The sequence below is a fragment of the Branchiostoma belcheri genome, unplaced genomic scaffold (genome assembly GCF_001625305.1).
Source record: "Branchiostoma belcheri isolate BF01 breed outbred unplaced genomic scaffold, Haploidv18h27 scaffold661, whole genome shotgun sequence".
Classification (NCBI taxonomy): domain Eukaryota; kingdom Metazoa; phylum Chordata; class Leptocardii; order Amphioxiformes; family Branchiostomatidae; genus Branchiostoma; species Branchiostoma belcheri.
Genome location: NW_017804311.1, coordinates 5,782 through 15,696, shown reverse-complemented (window position 1 = coordinate 15,696; position 9,915 = coordinate 5,782). Strand labels below are relative to the sequence as shown.

Here is a 9,915-nt window from a genome sequence, read left to right as displayed (position 1 = left end):
AGCATGCCAAGGGAGTTTGTCTCAACGGACAAGCCAAGGGAGTTCTCCGTTGAGACAAACTCCCTTGGCATGCTTATCTCTCTATTTGACCGATTTCTACTCTTTCCGGCCGCCTCCCCAAGCCTAGTAGAGGATAGCCGGGCACTCGTCGGCAGGTGTCCGAGGAGCCTCCCAGACAGAAGGGGGCTATCAGCAAACGGCTGGTGATCTAGATAAGCATGAGCAGACAGAACAACAGCTTTTTATTGTAGTATTGCCTTAATAATTTTGAACATCTACAAGCAATGTTATGCAGACAGACTTTCAGTTTTAATGTGTTTTCAACAAATTGTTAAGCTTTCGTAATTGTAAAATATTAATATTATTGCGGCTAAAACAAGTTTGTTGATTTACTTCCTGTTTGTGTGATTAACCTAGTACATTACCTTTTAAAAATGAGCTTCAACCAGCTTTCTTGTTTTTGACTGTTATATGTGAATGCTGCCCGAAGGAGGTCATATGTGTATATGTGAATACATGTAAAAAGAATAAAAAGGATGTTGAATAAATTTTGCGTACCGTTTGTCGTATATTACAGAATTTAAGAACGCTTTAAGGTGCTTATATGTAGCGTAAACATTGCGATTTTTAAGCTTACTTTACAGTGCTTAAAAGTTGCTTAAATAAGTGCCATTAAGTTCCTTTACGGATAAATTAAGCTAGCTTAAATCACTACATTTAAGGACCCTTTAAGACGCTTAAATGTAGTGTAAACATTAAGATTTAAGCTAACTTTACGGTGCTTAATTGTTGCTTAAAAGAGTGCCATTAAGCACTTTATGGATAAATTAAGCTAGCTTAAATCACTGTATTTACGGACACTTTAAGACGCTTAAATGTAGCGTAAATATTGAGATTTAAGCTTACTTTACAGTGCTTAAATGTTGCTTAAAAGAGTGCCATTAAGCACTATACGCACAAACTTAAAGCTAGCTTAAAAGTAATATTTAAGCACGCGTAAAGATTGGCTTAAATTTGCTTAAAGAGTACCAAAACGGAACCTTTAAGCATGCTTTAAGACTGCTTAAATACCTGATTTCGTGCAGTGTTTGTTGTGAGGATGACCACGACCGAGTCAGGAAACGCGTAACAGTTTTAGAATAAAGAGGAGAACAAAGCTCAGCACGCAAGCTTGGCATCTTAATAAGAGATTTTTGTCACAACAGGTGATGCACAAAAACGATCGTCCAGGAAAGGAAGAAGCACCTAAAACTAGGTTCATTTCAGTCTACAGTTACATCTGTTCTATTTTGTGATGATTAATAAAGATGAAGTAGATCCAATCGAGAAACGCTTAATTAACCATAAAGTACTGATGCGTAAACTTTGCCGGAAACTTTAAAAATGCACATACTTCAAAACCCAGAGTATCTACCTAACATGTTACGTTGAGCGGGAAGGATTTGAATAGTGAGCCAGGACGGGGACAATTAAATACAAGAACGGCGGTCGGGTGCTGGGCTCAAAGTCGCATTACTAGTGAGGTATCGGGTAACACGGTGGTCAAATTTAGGCCCCGAATCTCCCACCTGCTGTAGAATCCGAACCATGCGATCTGACGTAATTCAAACAAAATGGGCTAAACCCGCGGTCATTTACGGTTAACCTGGGTTCCGGTGTTCTATTCAGGAGTGCCCTACCATGTCGAAATGTCCCTCTGTCAATATCCTGCTGCTTGCCATGATATTTTGATATATGTCACCGAAAGTGGGCGAGGAGCTAAAGCTACGAAGGCCCAGAGGGACAAAAGGTCAAACCGACATTAAAAACATGTAGGTTCACGTTAACCCTACCTAGACCGGGGGGGGGGGGGCTAAAAGTGCCCGCGGCAACTTTGATGTCACCTAGCGTCTGAACGGCTAAACTTGGTGACTTTTCCTAGAATATTGTTGGCAACAATTCTCTAGCATTGGAATAAGATAATAATTTTTGTGTTGCCATGGCAACGGGTTTCTGACAGGCATTTTTTGATAAATTTAGTACTTTTTGTTTCAACAATAGAATTTTTGGGTTTACTGTCAAGTTACTCATTGTTTCTAATATAAATAACATCCCATATAATTTTATGTAAATTTTATCATTAAATATGCATAATTTATGCTAATTTGTTGACGTCTTTGGCCAAAATCTAAAATGGCTGACCATATCATTAGAACAGGTATATACAGGTTATTTTCATTAAAATTTCATCAATACTTCCATTTCTTTTTCAAAAAAAGGTTTAAATGAAGGTCTTTAGTATGTTTACAATGTATTTTAGGCTTTATCATGAAAAAAACTATTTTTGAAAATTCAAGATTGATGATCCAAGATGGCGGATATCTTAAATATGCATGACGTCATTTTATGACGTCACCGGTGTTGCTATGGGCAACATAAGACTTAGTACACCATAATATTCTGTCATAAACACTTTTGGTACAGTTATGTTGAATACCATTTAGTTTTCAGGGAAAAACCTATTTAGACGGTTTTGGCCAATAAAATTACATTAATGACGTCATATTGACGACATAATAAGTCATAAAGTCATAAAAATTGTAGATATGATAAATCTTTACTATTAAACCATTCTCTGAAAATTTGGTGGTTATACGACCTACTGTTCGCGAGTTCTTAGGGGGGGTCAAAAGAGCCCCCCCCCGGTCCCCCCATGTCAAAAAAGCCCGGTCTAGGTAGGGTTAAGACAAGATTCGAACAAAAAAGCAAGCCAATATCAGTGATGTGAAAATCAACTTAACAATTATTTATTATTATCTTGAAAAGTATTTATCATTTAAGATAAGTTCAGAATAGAAGAAAAAATTTGCAAAACTAGAGTTCCACGATCTCATACCTTCGCCAAATGATGTTAGCTTTTATGATTAAGAAATTATACATTAGTCCCCCTAATTATGCAAATAGGATCCTCAATTGCATGAATTATATCTGTTGATCATATTCTCCACCAAAAGACAGTCTTATCTTAACAAAGAATGCCATGGTGACATTTTCGGATAAATTATGCAAATGAGGTCCTTATTTGAGTAAGTTATGTTTAATTATGTTCACCTTAACTTAACTTTCAAACACCCCAAGTATAAAATTCCAGGCAGTTACCACTAGGCAATTATAATATTTTCTCATTAATTATGCAAATTAAGTCTCCATTTGCATAATCGATATCTGCCTGTGTTTCTCTCATTCTTAATAACATATGTCACAAGCTTGAACTTCCTATTATGGAGTACAGCTGATAAATAGAATTTCCTCATTAATTATGCAAATTACATCCATATTGCATAATTGTAATATCATTATGTCAAGCATCACTCAAGCTACCTACATACCAAAAATCACGATGATCCATCAATTGGTTCTTGAGTTATCCCCCTTTAAACATTTGTCCATTAAATCCCCCTGCAGTTTTAGAGCAAGCAACTAGGGGTCTCAAACTCTTGTCACTTTATCCTCAGCACAAGAGCTATCTGCCATTTAAATTTCATCACCCTAGCATGTCTGGATCATGAGATATCAAAACTGGAAGTTCTGCTGCAGTACCATGACAAGCCGCCAGGTGGCCAAAAATCTAATCATTTTGAGGTCTCATCAAGATCTACCCACCTACCAAGTATCAAGACAATCCATCAAGACCTTCTTAAGTTAACGTGTTGACACACACACACACACACACACACACACACACACACACACACACACACACACGAACGCCCCTGAAAACATAACCTTCTTGGCGAAGGTAAAAAGGTAAACCTAAGGATTATTATTTTTTAACGGTGTCGCTGAATGCAAGGCCAATTATTTTTGGACACTTCTAGGCATAGAGCTTGAGGTACTTAAGTGAGTATAATTTAGTTATGTCAGGAGATGGCTGTGCACCTTTGTTTTGAAACTTTGTGGATTGTAGTCGGACGGAAAGCATATGTTTGGAAGAGAGTTCCATAATTTTGCATTCCGGGGAAAGAAGCTGTTGTTGTAAAATGACTTGGAGACAGGTATGTTGACGGTGTATTGATGAGAACTGGAAGAAAACCTAGTGGCACGCTGAAAGGTTCTGAGCGGCGGAACAAGAAATGCAAGTTCTCCTAAACATCGACCGTAAAAGTATCTGTAAAAGAGGGAAAGGAATGCGACATTGCGTCTGTGTGAGAGGGAGTCCAGCTCTGCGGCCAGGGAATGGCCTATGGCAACACAGCTTCTCCTTTGAATGCGGTCTACAATATGTAGGCAATCGTTTGGGGAACCAGCCCAGAGATGCAAGCAATACTCCATGCAAGGACGGACGGATTAAAATGGAACTATCTGCCATGACCCTCTAGCTACGAAATAAAGCTATACTTTGATTGTTACACAACGCCGGCATAGTCTCCGATGGGTCACTGTAACTTTTGACCAGAAATACTGATAATACCCTGTTATCTTGTTGACTTTCACAGATGATAAATTTGCATTAAAATGAATGCTGATAGGTGTGAACCAGTGACAGAGATTTTATGGAAAGGTTTCAGCTTCTGCTTAAAGTCAGTGTAACAGTCAGTGTTCAGTGTAACAGACCCTCTTTTCCCTCATCGGTCCTCCGTACGAAGTTAGATCACGTCATAACATCGTACAACTTCGTACTTCGCCCTCTGTACAAAGTAAGGCCTAGTCATTTCTAACTTCGTACCTCCTAACTTCGTACCTTTCACCCTGATACTGGACAATACTCCATCAGGGAAACTTACACAAATGACTACTATTATCTATTGTGAATAAACTCTAGTTCATCTGTAATTCATGAAATCATCTTTTGTGTTCATATACAACGTTTCTTATTTTATATCATATTAGGCCACGCCGACCTTATTTTATGGATGACATCCGCGCGCGCATTAATTTTCGCCTGTTCTAAAAAAAAAAAAAGATTACGTCCTCCGAGGCTATGGCCCGGCTCTAGGCCTGGGTAGTATACGTTGTAACTCCAAAGGATGGCACCCAGGCAGCTTCACGACGTACTCCAGAACATACGTACAGTGCCGATTCATAAATTCCACAAAAAATCCACCATGCACCATGTGCCGGCTTGCGCTTGTCGTATACGTCGCTATGTACTACCAGCTTTGTATTCCTGTGGTTTGGTAGCATTTTTATTTTTGGCCGGATTTTTTTTATTCGCCCACGCGCACTAGTTTGTGGGTCTTCAGAGGACGTCATCCATAAAATTAAGTCGGTGTGGCCTTATAACTAGGAAAACACACACTCAACACAACGTCTGAAATACCAAGATTTGTGTGATTTTATTGACACACATGACAGTCAAACCAGTGTTTTCAGCTACCTTTCTCGTAATGCTTCACATATCAATAATCCACAGGGAAATATATGTGATCATGTACTGGAGTCATAAGACTTAACATATACTCCGAACTACTTTGACTTAAACCTGACTTCACTGATTCTACTGTAGCTCAACTTTGTTCCTGCAATGTGGCCATTCCTCAACAATCACAAGCAAGATTAGGAACTTCTTCACTGAATGGTTAATCTGATACCAAAATAATTCACACAATGACCACTCTGCACCTGGGCTACAAGTGATTTTCAATCATTTTTTTTACATTAGGGGAATAAACTGCAAAGATCTACAGTGATTTTTTTTAATTCAAGCTTTGAAATCCTTCACGTACATATGTAATGCAGTAAAATTTCCCTCATTGGTACAAGTGCGTGCATGTTCAAAGCATTGTTATAATGTTCACTATTGTAATCTGCTCATATTTTTCCAAATCTGACAATGAAAATGCTGGCTTAAGGTTACAAGTATCAGTAGTTCTTGGGAAATAATATGTGATCACATACAGTAGTCATAAGACAATAATCCACACTCGTGACAGTACTATAAATTGCATTCCTTTCCATAAATTTTCATTGCCATTGTTTTCTCAAAGCTCAGTTCCTACATGTAGCTAGCCAGGACTTTGAGGTGGCCCAATGTGGTCTGCTTTCTGGTATCCACAGTTCAGCTGTATGTTGACGTCTGGCACCTGTGACAGGAAAAGGGAAGAATGTCAAATCATGTACCAGCTAGCTTAAAGCTTCTTCTACTTAGAGTTAAACATAAACCTGGCATCGAAATCAACCTGAACAAACATAATTACTTAAGATACCAGTACTGTCAATTTTTTTGTTCAAAAAACAACAACAACAACAACTTCCAGGCTAACAGTTACCTTGACTGGTTTAATACAAACTAGTCTAGTATGTTGACTCTGTTGCTCCTGTGGTACAAGTACTATTGTAAGAAAACTAAGATACGTAGGCTAGGCCTGTTTCATTGTATTTTTTTCACTTGCCTGTTTCAATGACTAGTACATGCACTAGCAGACAATGTTTTGAATATGAAAATGATAGATTTCAGACAGTGGGGCTAATCATGGGTTTCAGTTTCTACAAACAAAATAGAGTAATAATAATACCAGGCACGTGTAATTCTGTCAGTACTCCGTTCTGTTCATGGAAATGATAGTTTTATTCACCAATTGACTTTCCAAAAGCATTTGTATACGATCCATTGCTGCATCCAAGGTTCACAAATACAAGAATCATACAACGATAGGCAGCGGCTGGTATGGAAATGCTAAAGAGGCATTTAAATATGCCAAAATCTTACCACCATTTTGTTGTTAAAAGCTAAACAATTCTGACGATGGCTACATAAATAGGTGGGCTTTTTGTAAAGCTGTACAATTGAATCTCTTTGCACCTTCAGTGCTTAGAACAGTTGTAAGAAAATGACATGGTTGTGAAAAGAAACTGTTTATATTTTAGCGTGTGATCTATAGACTAATTACACATTAACATTTCTAGCCTTCAAGAATAAATCGAAGGTTCACAGCTAAACAACTGTTACCCTACAAATGACTATTACCATACTATAGTTATTGCCCTAAAATAATACCGTATTGAAGATATCATGAATTGAATAGCTGTACTAAAAGTAAGACGGGTCTCCTTCCTGAAAAATGTCTTATTTTATTCCCCAAAAGTATAAGAAATTAAACGTATACGTGTACGGATTCTCGGTTTCTATTTTTTAGTTTAGTTTAGTTTATTTATAGTCTTTCCAAGGTTGAGGATTGTAACACTAGTCAATAATATTTTGTAAAAAGTGTAAACGATATCGATAACCGGTTTGTCTTGCATTTATACATTTCCATTTAACATTTATTATATAAAGTAGACACCTACCGAGCTGAATATTTCACTCAATTACAAAGTTGCCAGCAAGTCACTATATATGTCTCCGCTTGGCATAGCTCATGTATTTAATTATAACATTTTCCATTCGTATATTTATCTCGCAAGTAAAAAAAAAGTCACCGCACGTAGACCGTCTGAAATGCAGACTCCCTCCCAACACTAGGTGCCATGACGGCATGAGCGATTGAATAAGCCCCAAAATTTCTACGTATAAAAACGTAGAAATATACTATGCTAAGTATTTCATGCCATGCCAGGTATGTGTGGTTGTGACAACCAAAAATCATTGTGCCAGTCGTATCACCGATACGTTTCGTACGAAGAAAAGCTCAACTGTTCAGTTTTGTTTCCAGAAAAGAAGGTTTCGAATATGACTAGCTTTCTCAGAAGGTAAATGTGCTTATTACAGGCTACGTCTATACATTGCACTACGTATCTGTTGTTATTACAGGCTACGTCTATACATTGCACTACGTATCTGTTGTTATTACAGGCTACGTCTATACATTGCACTACGTATCTGTCGTCAATTGTTTCTGTTGAATCTACTTGGTCGGCGTTTTGGCTGTATTTTGTACATGCGTTATTTCGACATGTCAGCTAGCTATGCCGACCGAAAATCTAATCTTTTTCAACACCACATGTAAAGAAGACCAAGGACATGAGCTCTCTCATGATATAATGTCCTTAAGAAGACATAAATCCCTTAACCAGTCAAACTGTCCCCTTAAAAATGTCACTCACTTACCGGGAATGGACAGAGCCATTGTTTCCCCAGCAGTCAACAAGGACAGGAACAGGAACAAGACGGGACAGCTAGGTAAATCGAACATCGCTGTCGGCATGACGGCTGGCAGAGTGTCCAAAGGAACGTCAAGAAACTATAAATATGTCACATGATTCAATCAAGGACGTTCTCGATTCAATATTACGACCGACAGGTCCCAAAGTCCATATGCACTCCACATTACTAGTACCTTACGAGCAACAAAACATAGTTCTTGGCTTTGTGCCAGCTTTGTGTGTGTCAAAATATGGAGCTCCATAAACGGATCTGCTACTCAGTCGTCTTTTGTTCGGGTCTAGGTAACATCAGACTAAGAGTCTAGTGTGTAAAAACAACGTAAATATCACACCCTACCATTTTATCTTCCGTTCTCTCTTAGTTTACTGTGAGTTTTAGCTACGTGACAACAGATTACATCATACATTCGCTGAGCACACCTGACGACCACGTGATCCGAGGTCATTGTCCACCGGAGTCATGGCTGTTTTAACTTTGACCGCGGCTTCAGACTGAGACACACCTGAAGAGGAATTCGTCTGTAAATTGTCTGGTTAAACAACTAGTAGGGTCGCCGTAACGTTAGTTGATGGTACTTAAGTCGATGCAAACTTTCAGACCATTATGTTCTATCGCATTTCTTTTAATTGACTTAATCATCCTGGAGTAGATACATGTATTTTCACTGAGGCCCTGCAGGCACACGTGAATAAACATAGCATAGCAAGTTTTACCTTAGCTTGTAACATAAATGTTTACGTTTAATGCTCACTTTTACCTTCATCTACAATCAAGTATCAAATACTCACTATTACACAGCTATGCCTTTCTGAAACCAAGCGATTTGATAACTGATTTATAGTTTTGTATTAATTTATAATAGCTTAACTGTTTTCTTGTTACCTGGACATTACCCATGTACCATTGTTTTGTGTTGTGGTTTTTACTTTCTGTCTAGTGTACGTTGACGTGAATATATATTGCTTGAGTGCGTCACCACTATGTATTGCATTGTTTGTACGTTGAGATGAAATGCTTACGTGCTTAGACCTATAACAATAGGAAATACATCTTGTTTGCACATATCTGTCACCCATTTGAGCCATAAACCAGTATGTAATGCATTGCAATTGAATTCCATTATGCAATGTATGTTGTTGCAGAATTTTGCAGCTACGAGTTGATTGTGAAGTGGAAATATGATCAGAAAATCATGTTTGATTAATTCTTTCTATCCACATCGAATTCAGATGCATGAATAATGAATTTCTTAAGGCAGCTACACGTTTACTTAGTTTACGTTTAGAAATATTCCATTGTTATTTTATTTGTTATACACACATATGCATATGCATGTTATTGTTGTCTTGCGTGCTTATGTGCTTTGGGTGCCAGTGTCACGGAAATAAAAAGAAACCTATGTGGAAGACAGACGAAAAATGTCCGGACTATGCATGATGTACAAAATGACAAATAAACTGGTGGACGTATCAACTACATGTACTAAGTACCTAATACCAGCCCAGAAAAGAACAAGAAATAGCCATGCTTTCAACTACCAGTGTTATCAACCAAGGATTGAGGTGTTCAAAAACTTATTCTTTCCTAGAACTATCGCCGAGTGGAAGTCGCTGTCACCAAGTACAGTATGGGCATTATCATTAGATAGCTTTAAACAATCCCCCCGAAAATAGTTTCATCAGGTTGGTAAAGCTTAAGAGATAGGGGAATTCTTTTTACTACAACCAAAGAGTCTCACCTCGCTGACGTTTCGGTGTCTGTCAGACACCGAAGTTTACATAGGGGAAACGGGACGCACATTTTGGACTAGATTAGAAGAACACAAGAAGAAG

At 38.1% G+C, this 9,915-nt stretch overlaps 1 long non-coding RNA gene across 3 annotated transcripts; it reads right to left on the bottom strand.

Annotated features, from left to right (window-relative positions):
* Nucleotides 1-5,291: 5,291 nt before the first annotated feature.
* Nucleotides 5,292-8,575, bottom strand: LOC109483852. 3 transcript variants are annotated; one of them, XR_002141044.1, is made up of 3 exons: nt 8,420-8,575; nt 8,027-8,128; nt 5,292-6,062 (listed from the first exon to the last, which is right to left on the bottom strand). It is a non-coding gene; the product is annotated as an uncharacterized LOC109483852 (long non-coding RNA). The 3 variants fall into 3 exon arrangements; XR_002141043.1 differs by having other exon boundaries at nt 8,027-8,159; nt 8,420-8,457; XR_002141042.1 differs by lacking the exon at nt 8,420-8,575 and having other exon boundaries at nt 8,027-8,375.
* Nucleotides 8,576-9,915: the final 1,340 nt, after the last annotated feature.